Genomic DNA, 13,503 nt, shown 5'->3' on the forward strand with positions numbered 1-13,503 from the left:
GGCGTGTGCGTGGCCGACGCGCATCTTGACCGTATTCAGCGGCTCAGCCCCCTGAGCGGAGGGAAACCCTACCTGCGTCGCGGGTAGAGTCCTCCGGCGCGGAGACGCCAGGCGCGCCGGCTCCGGGCCCGTGACCAAGGGTCGCCATGCCAGAGACAGCCTGGCGGCTGAAGGCCTGGAACTTCCCCGGCCCAGGCGGAAACGGGGAGGTGCGGTGGGGCTGAGTGACAGCCTTCGTGGGGGCAGAAAACCGAAGGCCAGCACCTTGTGGCCGTAGGTAGGTCGGGGACTTCGGAGGAAAGGCGACCTGTTGCTCTGTCTTAAGGGACGCCGGCTGGCCAGGCTTGTGCTCAGGGAGACTACGATGGCAAAGCTTTTGGACTCAGGGACAGAAACATCAGTGGTATTTCCTCTCCAGGAAAAAAAAAAAGATTTGCTGAGCACTTCCTATGTGCAGGTATTGTTCTGAGTGTGTATATGTCACGTTTTAGTTAACGTGCACCACCTAAGGAGGGAGAGACTACTGGTGTCCCTATTTTACAGATAAGGAAACTGAGGCTTCGAGAGGTAAGGTAACTCACCCAAGGTCACACGGTGCCTAAAACGGGGTGATTACTCCAGAACCCTAGTTAATAGCCTGGCCCCCTAGTGGTTGGGCTGGAAAAAGGGTGAAAGAAAGCTTTTAACCAAAGTTGTAAAGGTGGGTGTGTGGGGTGGGTGTTTTTGCTAGTGGGACCACTTTGAAATCTTTAGTCTGAACGAAACTGAAAAACTGCAAATTGAATTGCTAACCTCAAATATTGTGCGTGTGTGCTCGCGCGTGCGCTAAATGAGACTCTAGGATTGAGTTTTGTAAGATCCCTGATCCTGAGAAAACATAAATTATTCCCTTGAGCTGCAAGGCAATGACTGTAGAATCAGATCTGGCATTATAATCCTGCCTGTTGCTTCCTCGCTCGCATCCAGAGAAGTCACTTAGGTGTCGAATGCAGTAACACATGGAAAGTATCTAGCGTATCCTCAATAAATGTTACTTTTCTTTTTTGAGTCTTCATTTCCTCATCTCTAGAAAGAGCAAGGGGGCAGTGTTATCAAAGGATATAACACAGTGTCGGAAGCCTAGTAAGAGCTCCGTACGTATCAGAACAGATTCTTGTCCACCTTCAATAATGTTAGTTCCTTTTTCTTAAGTGCTCTGGTTTCCAGAATCCTCCATTAAGGCTGACATGCCTGTCTTTGTAACTGCTGCTTTATGTATCGAAAAATTTTAGGGGCTTTAATGTTACAGATTTTGTATTGGTCCTCAAGTTCAGGAATACTGGTGCCTCTAAGACAGTGGTTCTCAACCTTCTGGCCCTTTAAATACAGTTCCTCATGTTGTGACCCAACCATAAAATTATTTTCGTGGCCACTTCATAACTGTAATGTTGCTACTGTTATGAATCGTCATGTAAATATCTGATATGCAGGATGGCCTTAGGCGACCCCTGTGAAAGGGTCGTTCGACCGCCAAAGGGGCCGCGACCCACAGGTTGAGAACCGCTGCAGGAGCTTATGTTTAGTTTAAGTTTCAGTGAAATAAATTTGGTGGCGATTTACTCCCATTTTTACAGAAACTACCTCAGAGAAGATAACACAGTAAGTAGTAAAGCCAGAAGTGAGATTCTTACCTATTTTGCTGCACATAAGCCTCTTGGAAGACTTAAGGTGTGAAATAAAGTAGTCCTTTTCCAGTAGACTTTGAAAGTTCTTCAGTGGAGCAACAAAACCTGACCAAGGTCCTGAAAGGGATTTTTAAAAAATATATAGTTTTATTGCTTTCAGAGAGGAAGGGAGAGGGAGTGAGAGAGAGAGAAACATCAATGATGAGAGTCATTGATCGGCTGTCTCCTGCACGCCCCCCACCAGGGACCTAGCCCGCAACCCAGGCATGTGCCCTTGGCCGGAATCAAACCTGGGACCCTTCAGTTCACAGGCCGACACTCTATCCACTGAGCCAAACCGGCCAGGACCTGAAAGGGATTTTTTTTTTTTTTTTCTGAAAGGGATTTTTAATCTAGAGTCAGGCTGCCTCCCTTTGTCTCCCCAACTCCATATCAGGTACCTCTCCCTGTCCCACCCTGTCTTTCGGACCTTTTGTTTTGGCTGATCCTTATACCATGGGAGTGAAACTAATGTAAGGCTACATTTAATCCTAACTTCAAATCTGAGTTAGTTTGGGTTTTCCTCATTTATAAATGAGTAAACTGAGGCTTTGAGATTAGGTGATGGTCCAAGGCTGGTGGCCTGCATCACACCCACATAAATGTAGAACCTGTTGTATTTCACCGCCTCTCTGGTGTACTCTCCTTGAGCTCTGCCCTATATCCGATGCTATTTCTCCTGTGCCAAACTTCACTAGCCTTACCAGACCTTTGTAGTGATTTCACTGCCATTAGGAGCCCTGTGGGGGTGATATTTGGAGTTCTGGAAGTTACTTATTCTAACCCTCCCTGGCAGAGACCATAACCTCTCAAGACTAAGTGTTGGCAGACACTGGTTGGTGGTTTTATCACCATTCTTTGCCACCTTGCTAACCAGGAATCTGGAAGCCCCTCCCAGCCCCAGCGATAGGTCTTGATTAATATAAACTCTAAACCAATCATTGTAATTCTAGCTCCCTGAGCAGTGATTGATTTAGGCCTGGGCATGTGATACAGTTCTGGCTAATTAGATGTGAAGGGAAGTCTGGGTGACTTCTGGGAAAGCCTTCCTTATTTAAAAGAGATTTGCCAGGTCTTATTTATTATTTTTTGCCAGCTTATATTTTAATCCAGATATCACCAAACAACCTCAAAAAAAGACAGCTGAAAAAGCTATAATAATAGTCAAAAATTATATAGAACTTTCTATGTGCTAGGCACTAAGTACCATAATTTTTTTTTGAGGTCTAAATGCCTAACATCTAAGTGTCTAAGTACTGTTATAGTGACTCATTTAATTCTCAGATTCTCATGTTCTAGTTGAGGAAATTGAAGCACAGAGAGATTCAGTAACTTGTGAAAGGTCAGAGATAGCAAATAGAGGAACTACTTCCTCAGGTGGTATGGCTCCAACCAAAATATGGGCTATCTGAAGGACAATGTTCTGCCTCTGGAAAGGAAAGCCCTTTCTGACTCTGAAATTGCCATTAGCAATGCTAGGATCATGAGGCAGAATTTATAAGAATAGGCTGTTGTAAGGGTGAGAGTAGAGAAGATGGAAAGAATCTGGTCTCATGTTTTTGAGTCACTGAATTAGCCAACTTGGAACTGTCCTATCTTTGCCCTTAAATAGTATACTGAAGACCACTTTTAGTTTGCTTTTGGGTGCAAGTAACAAAGCCTTTCTAACTGGTAATAACACTTCTAGGTCAGGAAGTCATTTAGCCCATCACCTCTTCTTTTCATTACCTCCATCCTTGCCCACCCACCCTACCGTTCATAACAGCTTCTTGCAGAGAAGGCACCAAACCATCAATCACTATCTAAGTATCTCACAAGCACCAAACTCACTCCTCCTTCTTAGCTTTCTTTTCCTGCATTTTTTTTTCTTAAATATATTTTCATTGATTTCAGAGAGGGAGGGAGAGAGAAAAACATCAATGATGAGAGAGAATCATTGATTGGCTGCCTCCTGCACACCCTCTACAGGGGATCAAGCCCTCAACCTGGGCATGTGCCCTTGACTGGAATCGACTGGGGACCCTTCAGTCCGAAGGCCAATGCTCTATCCACTGAGCCAAACTGGCTAGGGCCTGCATTTTTGTTATTGGTGGTCGTTGACCCAGATACTAGGGCATAAGATAGAAACGATATCTATCTTTGGTTTCTTACTCGTTTCTTGCCTTCCTATATTGGCAATTGTTGGATACTGTTAACACAGTTATCCTGTTACTAAGGTCTTCTCTAAATTGCTTTGTGTGACTTTTTCTCACAACCTAGTCCCACGAAGAGTATTAATTCTGTGGGGTTCAACGTTTTTAAAAAATATATATATTCTTATTGATTTCAGAGAGGGAGAGAAAGAAACATCAATGACGAGAGGATCATTGATGGGCTGCCTCCTGCACGCCCCCTACTGGGGACCGAGCCCGCAACCTGGCACGTGCCTGGACTGGGAATCAACCATGACCTCCTAGTTCATAGGTCTACACTCAACCACCGGGCCACACTGGCTGGGCCAGCAAATGTTTATTGAATGTCTACTATGTGCCAGAGATTGTTCTAAGGCCTTGGAAATACAGTGGTGAACAAAACAGACAAAAATCTATCTTCCTATTGAAATCCCTAGAGTTTAAATTATAGTGGGTAATTGCATGAAATCAACCAAATGGAGACTGGCAGGCCAATTAGAGAGCCCCATGCAATCTACTTCCTGCAATTGACCTCCTGGTTCATAGGTTGACGCTCAACCACTGAGCCATGCTGGCTGGGCTATAAAATATTTCTTAAATATTTTATGTATTTTACCAAATTCTATGTATTTAAAAATACATATTAAAAGGATGAAGACAAGTATTTTTAAACATCGTGCTGATCCCATAGCATTTTGTATTCAGTAGGCATTATTATTATTGATGTTGTTGTTCCTCAACCGAGGATATTTTTTTCATTGATTTTGTTTCTTTAGAGAGAGGGTAAGGGAAGGGGAGAGACAGAGAGTAACATCGATGTGCGAGAGACACATTGATTGGTTGCCTCCCCCACATGCCCCGAGAGCAGGGGTGGGCAACCTTTTTGTGAGTGCGTGCCAAAACCAGCAAAATCTCTGACTCAAAATTCTTCTGCGTGCCAACCCTAATTTTTTGAGAACATGTTACGCCTACTTGATATCTCTTAAGGTGTACGTATGTGAAGAACCTTGGAGAAATAATAAAATTCATTTGAGCGACAAAAACACAGTATATGATGATGAAAAATACATTTATTTTTTAATGTATACATGTACACTGATAGTCCGACAGAAAACTTTATGACTCCGTTTGATATTATCAGTGGGACTTTTGCTGCTGCATCACTGATGACAGAGATTTTACATCAGACTTATATTTCGTGACCTGCAGAGATATGCACGAGCTACTACTTTCATCCGTCAGGCTACTCCTATTACGAGACTTAACAAAATTCATCACTGAGAACAAAGATTCACAAGCGTATGTGGATGAAACCAAAACACTGGTTGGATCTAGGAGGCAGGGAGAGTTAAAGCAGAGGCATAGAAATTGCTCTTCCCCTCTCTCGTCAATCCATGTCTATGGTCTTTAAGATAACTTGTTATGTAAAATTATTTATTTATCTAAGATGCACCTACACTGAATTTATCTGAAAAATAAAAAAGTTGGTATTAAGAAAAAAATTGTAAATGGAAGATTATAAGAGAGGGTTTCGTGTGCCAGCAAAAGTTACTGGCATGCCATGTTTGGCACGCGTGCCAGGGGTTACCCGCCCCTGCCCTAGAGGGCTGGAGACCTAGCCTGCAACTGAGTTATGTGCCCTTGGCCAGAATCGAACCTGAGACACCTCAGGCCTCTAACCACTACACAACTGGCTAGGGCTCGGTAGTTTTTTGTTGTTGTTGTTTTCTTTAGTTTTTTAAAAATATATTCTTTATTTTAGAGAGAGAGGAAGGGAGAGGGAGAGAGAGATAGAAACATCAGTGATGAGAGAGAATCATTGATCAGCTGCCTCCTGCACACCCCTACGAGGGAACAAGCCTTGCAATCCAGACGTGTGCTCTGACCAGGAATCGAACCAGTGACCCCTTGGTGCATGGGATGACACTCAATCCACTGAGCCACACTGGGCAGTAGATATTATTGTTAAACATACCATTTGGAGTGAGATGAGCAAGAGATTGTAAATCCATATATATATTTTTTTTCAATTACAAGCGAAAGTTTTAGAAAGTCACAAAATTAGAAAAGGTGAGCCTGTTGGGCTGTAAGGGCTCTGGAAATCAGTTTCAAAGGCAAAAGAAGGGCCCTTTGAGCTTAGGAAAAAGCAAGGCAGAGAGAACGCACCTATGGTAAGGAGAGGAGGAAATACGCGGGCATGCTCAAGAGAGAAAAAGAGCGTGCCTGCCATAATTCCATATTTTAAATTGTCTTCTAGATATTTAAAGTTTTTGGCTGACTTAGTTCTGATTAGCTGGTCATTATATATGTTGTTTTGTTTTATTGTGAAAGCAGGTGTAATTTTGGTGCTAGTAGCTTCATATTTCTAGAGACATCACCTCTGCTATTCTTTTGTTCCTTTTGTGTTTATATTATTTGTTTTTTAATATATTTTTATTGATTTCGAAGAGGGAGATGGAGAGAGAAAAAAAAACATCAATGATGAGAGAGAGTCATTGATTGGCTGCTTCCTGCACACCCCCTACTGGGAATCAAGCCCGCAACCCCGGCATGTGCCCTTGACTGGAATCGAACCCAGGACCCTTCAGTCTGCAGGCCACTCTATCCACTGAGCCAAACCAGCTAGTGATGTGCTTATATTAACACTAGAGGCCCTGTGCATGGATTTGTACACCGGTGGGGTCCCTCGGTCTAGCCTGCGGGGGTCAGGCTGAAACCGGCTCTCCGACTTCCCCCGAGGAGTCCTGGATTGAGAGAGGGCGCAGGCCAGGCTGAAGGACCCCACTGGTGCACGATCAGTGCTGGGGAGGGACTGCGGAGGGCTCCAGGGCATGTCCAGCCTGTCTTGCCCAGTCCTGATCGGACCCCAGCAGCAAGCTAACTTACCAGTCGAAGCATCTGCCCCCTGGTGGTCAGTACGTGTCATAGCGACTGGTCAAACAGTTGGACACTTAGCATATTAGGCTTTATTATATAGGATTGTTTTCCATTTAGTTTTTTGATAGGACTCTAAACCATATATTCATTTTGTGGATATTAATTTAGTTAAAACTAGATAACTTATAAATCCTCTTATAATTAGGCACACAGACTACAATATGACATAGTATGTTAAATATGAATGAGCTAGTGTCCTCACCTGCTTGGTATAATTCTCAAACTTCTTTCAGGAAAATGTGGCTATCAGATCAAAATTGCAAGTATTAATAGGCCATACATATTTATATATGGCCTATTAATACTGGCAATTATATATATATACTAGAGTCCCAGTGCCTGAAATTCGTGCACTTGGGGTGGGGATCCTTTGGCCCGGCCTGCGCCCTCTCGCAGTCTGGGAGCCCTCGGCGGATGTCTGACTGATGGCTTAGGCCCATGTGGGGATCGGGCCTAAGCTGTCAGTTGGACATCCTTAGTGCTGCCACGGAAGCGGGAGAGGCTCCTGCCACTACCGCTGCGCTCGCCAGGGCTCTGGCTTAGCGTCGCTCCCTCTGTGGGAGTGCACTGACCACCAGGGGGCAGCTCCTGTGTTGAGCATCTGACCCCTGGTGGTCAGTGCACGTCATAGGGACCAGTCGTTCTGCCGTTCGGTCGATTTGCATTTTAGCCTTTTATCATATAAGATACACATACCTATATTAAAGGTCAACCTTAGCATTATGCACTTATTTGATCAGTGGCTTTTACAAAATATTTCAATGGCATGGAAGCATATTGGAGTGGGATAAGAAATGAGAGAGGAGAGGCAAACTGTTTCAAGAAGTATGGAGTAAAGAAGAAAGAAACAGGTTAAAGAGGCTCATAAAGTCTAGGTAAGACATCATGAAGACCTGAATTAGGTCAGTGATAGTAGGAACAGAGAAAAAGAGAGTCCAGAAATAATTAGGAAATAAAGATGGCCATTCTTAGTGATTGGGTGGTGGATAAAGGAAAACGAGTTGTCCAGGGTGACTCCCCAAGTTTCTGGCTGAAAAGCTAAGAAGATATTGGACAAATCCCTAATCCCTTGTATCAGTGTGTTTCTCAACTTTTTCTTTCATTATCACCCACCTAAGGAGCCTTTTTGAACAGTTTTCCCCCTTATGCATCCCTCCCATGAAATGTTAATGCATATACTCTATACCTTTTTACATATAATAAGTATATCTTTGCTTTATGTATAAAGAGAGAAAGCATAAAGCTTGCTTTTTATTCAGTGCAGCGTTAAGAATGACTAAACAAATTTTGATGTTAAAAGTTAAATTGAAAAGCTATTTGCACTTAACTAAATTTGATAGCTGTATTTACTACATAACTTCTCATATTATTTATTTATATGCATTGTAATGTATCAAGTTGCATATGCAAGTTAGCATTTATAAATATATAAATAATGTAATCAAAATTTAAAATTATCCAGAACTGTTTATTCTTCAGAAAAAGCAAAACCATAGAAAAAAAATAAGTTTCTTATTTTTAGTGAACTTTTAAACTTTTACTTGATGTGAGAAAATAACTTAGACTTAACTAGCTGCTAGATGTTCATTCAGATCTTGTTGACATTTCTCTTTTCAGCACTTGACATAATTAATCATGACAAATTTTAATTTGTAGAATTAAGCAATAAAATGTAAGCTTTTAATTTAATTACCAAAGCTGGTGTCACACACTGAGGATCATATATAAATAGCATTCACAAGGCTTAACAGGCATGCACAGGCCACCTCTTGTTTTATGACTTCAAGATCCAGCAGTCAGGAGTAAGTCCCCCTGTCAAATTTTGTTTGGCTGACACAATGTAAAAATTGATTATGAGTGCAATCCCTGCTTTATTATTGTAACTGCCCTATTAAAAATCATTAACCTCTAGACGTTACAAGGCATTTGAGTTTGTGATTAACTGAAATTCTGGAATGTGAGCAGATTTGTTTATTTATTGGTGAGAGACAGTCCCCAACCCAGAATTCTGATGGATTTGCTGTTACCAGTCTTTTCCTTTTCAGGAAATGAAAAGAACCTGGAGTTTGGGACCAACTAGGTCAGGGTTGACTTTTTAGCATCACGGTTTATTATTTAACCTCTGAGTCTCAATTTTCTCATCTGTAAAATGTATTCTCAGGATTATTGTGAAGATTAGGGATTATATCTACAAAGTGTTTGGCATATCAAATCTTACTAGCTCACTGAGGCTATGGACTCTATACCTCAGTACACTCTTAACTCCTTTCTCTTTCATTACTGGCATGTGGCCATAGTGTTTTAACCCAGGAATCTTATGTTGATGCATAGTTGCTAGAGAATTCCTAGTGAAAAGTCAGAGAGGCCAGCTTAAAAATAAAAAAACAAAAAAATAAAACCACACACACACACACACACACACACACACACACACACACACAAATCCAGCCTGAGAAGAATCAGGTTTCTTACATTCTTTAAGGAAGAGGCCTTAAAATGGGAGATACAATGCATCTCTTTTCTCTCTCTTCCCAGTGCCATTAAGTAACTTGCAATGCATCATGATAAATTGTAAAACTTCCTAACTGTAGCATATGCCCAATAGTCAGTCTGCCTGGTTTAAAACCTTAGCTCATTCTCTTTGCCTGGGCAGCTACAGTAACATTTTATTAGAAAACCTCCTTCAAACAGGAGGGGAGCGCTCAAGCAGTTTAGCACCAGGACAAAGGAAGTAATTTGAAAAGACTGACAGCTTCATAGTGTTCTAGGGCCCATTTCCTTAGAACAGCGGTTCTCAACCCTTTGGGGGTCGAACGACCCTTTCACAGGGGTCGCCTAAGACCATCGGAAAACACATATATAATTACATATTGTTTTTGTGATTAATCACTATGCTTTAATTATGTTCAATTTGTAACAATGAAATTGGGGGTCACCACAACATGAGGAACTGTATTAAAGGGTCGCGGCATTAGGAAGGTTGAGAACCACTGCCTTAGAAGATTGTGTTATTACCTAGAAAATAAGGCTAGTTCCCTTATCTCCTAAATATAGCTCTTTCAGGTTCTTCTAGGGCTAGGCAAATGCCTTCAGGTAATTACTTGAAAACTTTTTTTTTTTAATTTTCGCTGAGGACATTTTTCCATTGATTTTTAGGGATAGTGGGAGAGAGAGGGAAAGACAGAAACATTGATGTGAGAGAAACATATCGATTGGTTGCCTCCTGCATGCACCCTGTCAGGGCTGGGGCAGGAGGCAACCAAGGTACATGCCCTTGATTGGAATCAAATCCGGGACCCTTTGGTCTGTAGGTGGACGCTCTATCCACTGAGCCAGCAGCTGTCTAGGATGTGAGCTTGAAGGTGTGGCACTATCATTCCCATCCCATATACAGGACAGCTAACTATATGTAATATGCTTTTTTCTGAGAAAATATGCATGATTTTATTTATTTTTCCATATTGAATAATTTATTTTAAAAGTTAAAATACTCTGAAGTTCACTTGAAAATGATATCAAACGTCATTTATTGTCTGCCAGGTAGTTCAGAAGGCACTTTAAGATTTTGAGGGTTTCTTATCATTGTTGTGATAAATATGGACATCATAAAGATGTAGAGTGTTAGGAGAGAACTGGGATTAGTCAGAGGGAGCAGCTTTTACTTAATGGTAATATTTTCCTGTATTATATAAAAATGTGCCTGATTTTAAAATGTGATGAATCTCAAAATTTTAGACATACCAGTTATTAAATGGAGTATTACAGTAACCTTGTTACTCACCTAGTATGTGAGCTCAGGCTCAAGGTCTTCATCTATCAATTAGGGCAGTGATGGCAAACCTTTTGAGCTCGGCGTGTCAGCATTTTGAAAAACCCTAACTTAACTCTGGTGCCGTGTCACATATAGAAATTTTTTGATATTTGCAACCATAGTAAAACAAAGACTTATATTTTTGATATTTATTTTATATATTTAAATGCCATTTAACAAAGAAAAATCAACCAAAAAAATGAGTTCGCGTGTCATAGGGTCGCCATCACTGAATTAGGGCCTGTATTTTGCTAGGGCTACCCATAACAAAGTAGCATAGACCAGGTGGCTTAAATAATAGAAATTTATAGTATTCTTAGTACTAGAGGCTAGAAGTCTGAGATCAAGGTGTTGACAGGGCTGGCTTCTGAGACTTCTCTCCTTGCCTTATAGAGGGCTGTCTTTGTGTTTACATAATGTACTTTCTCTGTGTGCATCTGTATCTTTTTGTTTGTTTTTTTTTTGGTTAACCCTTACCCGAGGATATTTTTCCATTGATTTTTAGAGAGTGGAAGGGAGGGGGAGAGACGGAGAGAGAGAAACATGGATGTGAGAGACACATTGATTGGTTGCCTTCTGCATTTGCCCCAACCAGGGTTGGGGATGAGCCTGCAACCGAGGTATGTGCCCTTGACCAAATCAAACCCAGGACCCTTCAGTCTGTGGGCCAAACTGGCTAGGGCTGCATCTGTATCTTTTTTTTTACTTTTTTTTTTTTTTTTTTGACACTATGTGCATCTACATCTTTTTTAAAAAATATATTTTTATTAATTTCAGAGAGGAAGGGAGAAGGAGAGAGATAGAAACATCCATGATGAGGGAGAATCATGAATCGGCTGCCTCCTGCACGCCCCACACTGGGGATGGAGCCCACAACCCAGGCATGTGCCCTGACTGGGAATCGAACCATGACCTCCTGGTTCATAGGTTGATGCTCAACTACTGAGCAATGGCGGCCAGGCTGCATCTATATCTTAATCTTCATATTGGATTAAGGCCTTACCCCAGTATTAAGACCCTATCTACAAATACAGTCACATTTTGAGGTACTGAAGGTTAGGACTTCAACATCTGAAGGAGGGAGCATAATTCAGGCCATAGCAGGGTCCATACCTATTTTGTATTATTATTGCTAGTCCCTTATTTCTAAAAGCTTAGAAAATCCATGTCAGTATTAGACATTAATTTCCTGAAAATGGGAGGTATAACTTCAGGGACTTACTTGCTTTGTGAGAGTTCCTTGACTAAGAAAACCCAAGGCAATCAGGTGCTAGAAAAAGTATATTTGTATTGTGGATTTCTTGATCCAGTCCCAGCAAGTAGGGAGTGCATGATGAAAAAAGCTCCCTTGCCTGCACAAGACTCCAGCCTTCTTTGGTTGCTGATTCCAGATGTGCTTCTGCAGATGTTCCTCCTTCCAATCCAGTCTTCCCTGCCTGGCTTCTCCAGTGAAGTCATAAGCAAATATTTGTGATAGTTTCTTGTCACCATGGTGACTAAAGAAGTACAACCTGGGCCTCCTTCCAGCTTCACTGTCAGCTTTGCTGGAAGGAGAAAACAGCCCTCTGGGAGGGCCCAGGTTCAGAGTCATGAAAAACCATCTGTCAGGTAATAGGGGACAGAAGTCCACAGTGCCAACTTTAGGAATCTATGCTGTGCCTGTTAGTCTTGAGGCACAGGGGTAATTAGAGGTCCCAGAGGGAAGCTACTGCCCTGGCTTTTTGTTTAATGATAAATCCACTTGGGCTTTGTCAAGTGGGTATGGCGACTTGCACATTCTAAGACCCAGTTGATGCTATTGGTTTGCCAGGCTACTTTCTAGAATGACCCAAGGCATCATCTCTGAAGTTTCATTTTCTCAGTATGTTTACTCTAGAATTCAACTCTCTCCTCATCTTCCATTTTCATTTCTCTTTCCCTCAGATTCTCTTAATAGACTATTCCACCCCCCCTCATTTATTCCATTTCCACCCCCAAAGTGAATCTCCTACTTGAACCAGCCCAAATCTTATCCTTGGGAGACTTATTTATTTACTAGAGACCCTGTGCATGAAATTCATGCACTCGGGCAGGGGGGGCGGGGAGCGGATCCCTCAGCCCGGCCTGCACCCTCTTGCAATCCAGGAGCCTCAGGGGATGTCCAACTGCTGGCTTAGGCCCGCTCCCTTCTTAGCACTGCCATGGAGGCAGGAGAGGCTCCCGCCACCACCGCTGCGCTTGCCAGCCGTGAGCCTGACTTCTGGCTGAGCAGCACTCCTCCTGTGGGAGCATGCTGACCACCAGGTTGGGAGCTCCTGCATTGAACGTCTGCCCCCTGTTGGTCAGTGTGCGTCATAGCAACCGGTCATTCTGCCGTTTGGTCAATTTGCATATTAGCCTTTTATATAGGATTTCTTTATTAAAATTTCAATTACAGTTAATATTATATTACTTTCAGTTGTACAGCATAGTGGTTAGACAATTTATATCAGGAGATTTGTTTTTTTATTTTGAGTACATTTATTAAAGCTAGGAGCAGTGAAACAAGGAAAGGCCTAGAATAGAGCCTAGGCAGGGCTGCTGTCAACTCACTGGAGACAGGTTCAGGGGGTTTTAGCTCAGAACGAGCTGCTGCTGCCTGCTGCTCCCCTGTGGGGACCCTTACAGTTTAGGAGAAAGAAAAAATTACCTGAAAAGTAGATTCGAATGGTGTGCCTCCAGGAGGGTGTACCAGGAGATTTCTTTCTTTTAAAAAAAAAAATATATTTTATTGATTTTTTACACAGAGGTAGGGAGAGGAATAGAGAGTTAGAAACATCGATGAGAGAGAAACATCGATCAGCTGCCTCCTGCACACTCCCTACTGGGGATGTGCCCGCAACCAAGGTACATGCCCTTGACC

General features: G+C 42.3%; 1 protein-coding gene across 2 annotated transcripts in view; it reads left to right on the top strand.

Moving 5' to 3' along the window:
- The window catches only part of KPNA6 (karyopherin alpha 6 (importin alpha 7)), a 60,680-nt gene that overhangs the window by 21,056 nt on the left and 26,121 nt on the right, over nucleotides 1-13,503 (top strand). The window contains exon 1 of one of the 2 annotated variants that reach the window (XM_005878340.2): nucleotides 7-277. The exons of the other annotated variant lie outside the window; for it this stretch is intronic. The gene's annotated coding sequence lies outside the window, so the exon portion shown is untranslated. Of the gene's footprint in view, nucleotides 1-6; nucleotides 278-13,503 lie in introns of those variants that run through there. 2 annotated transcript variants of the gene reach the window in all.

This window comes from Myotis brandtii, unplaced genomic scaffold (genome assembly GCF_000412655.1).
Source record: "Myotis brandtii unplaced genomic scaffold, ASM41265v1 scaffold555, whole genome shotgun sequence".
Taxonomy (NCBI): Eukaryota; Metazoa; Chordata; class Mammalia; order Chiroptera; family Vespertilionidae; genus Myotis; species Myotis brandtii.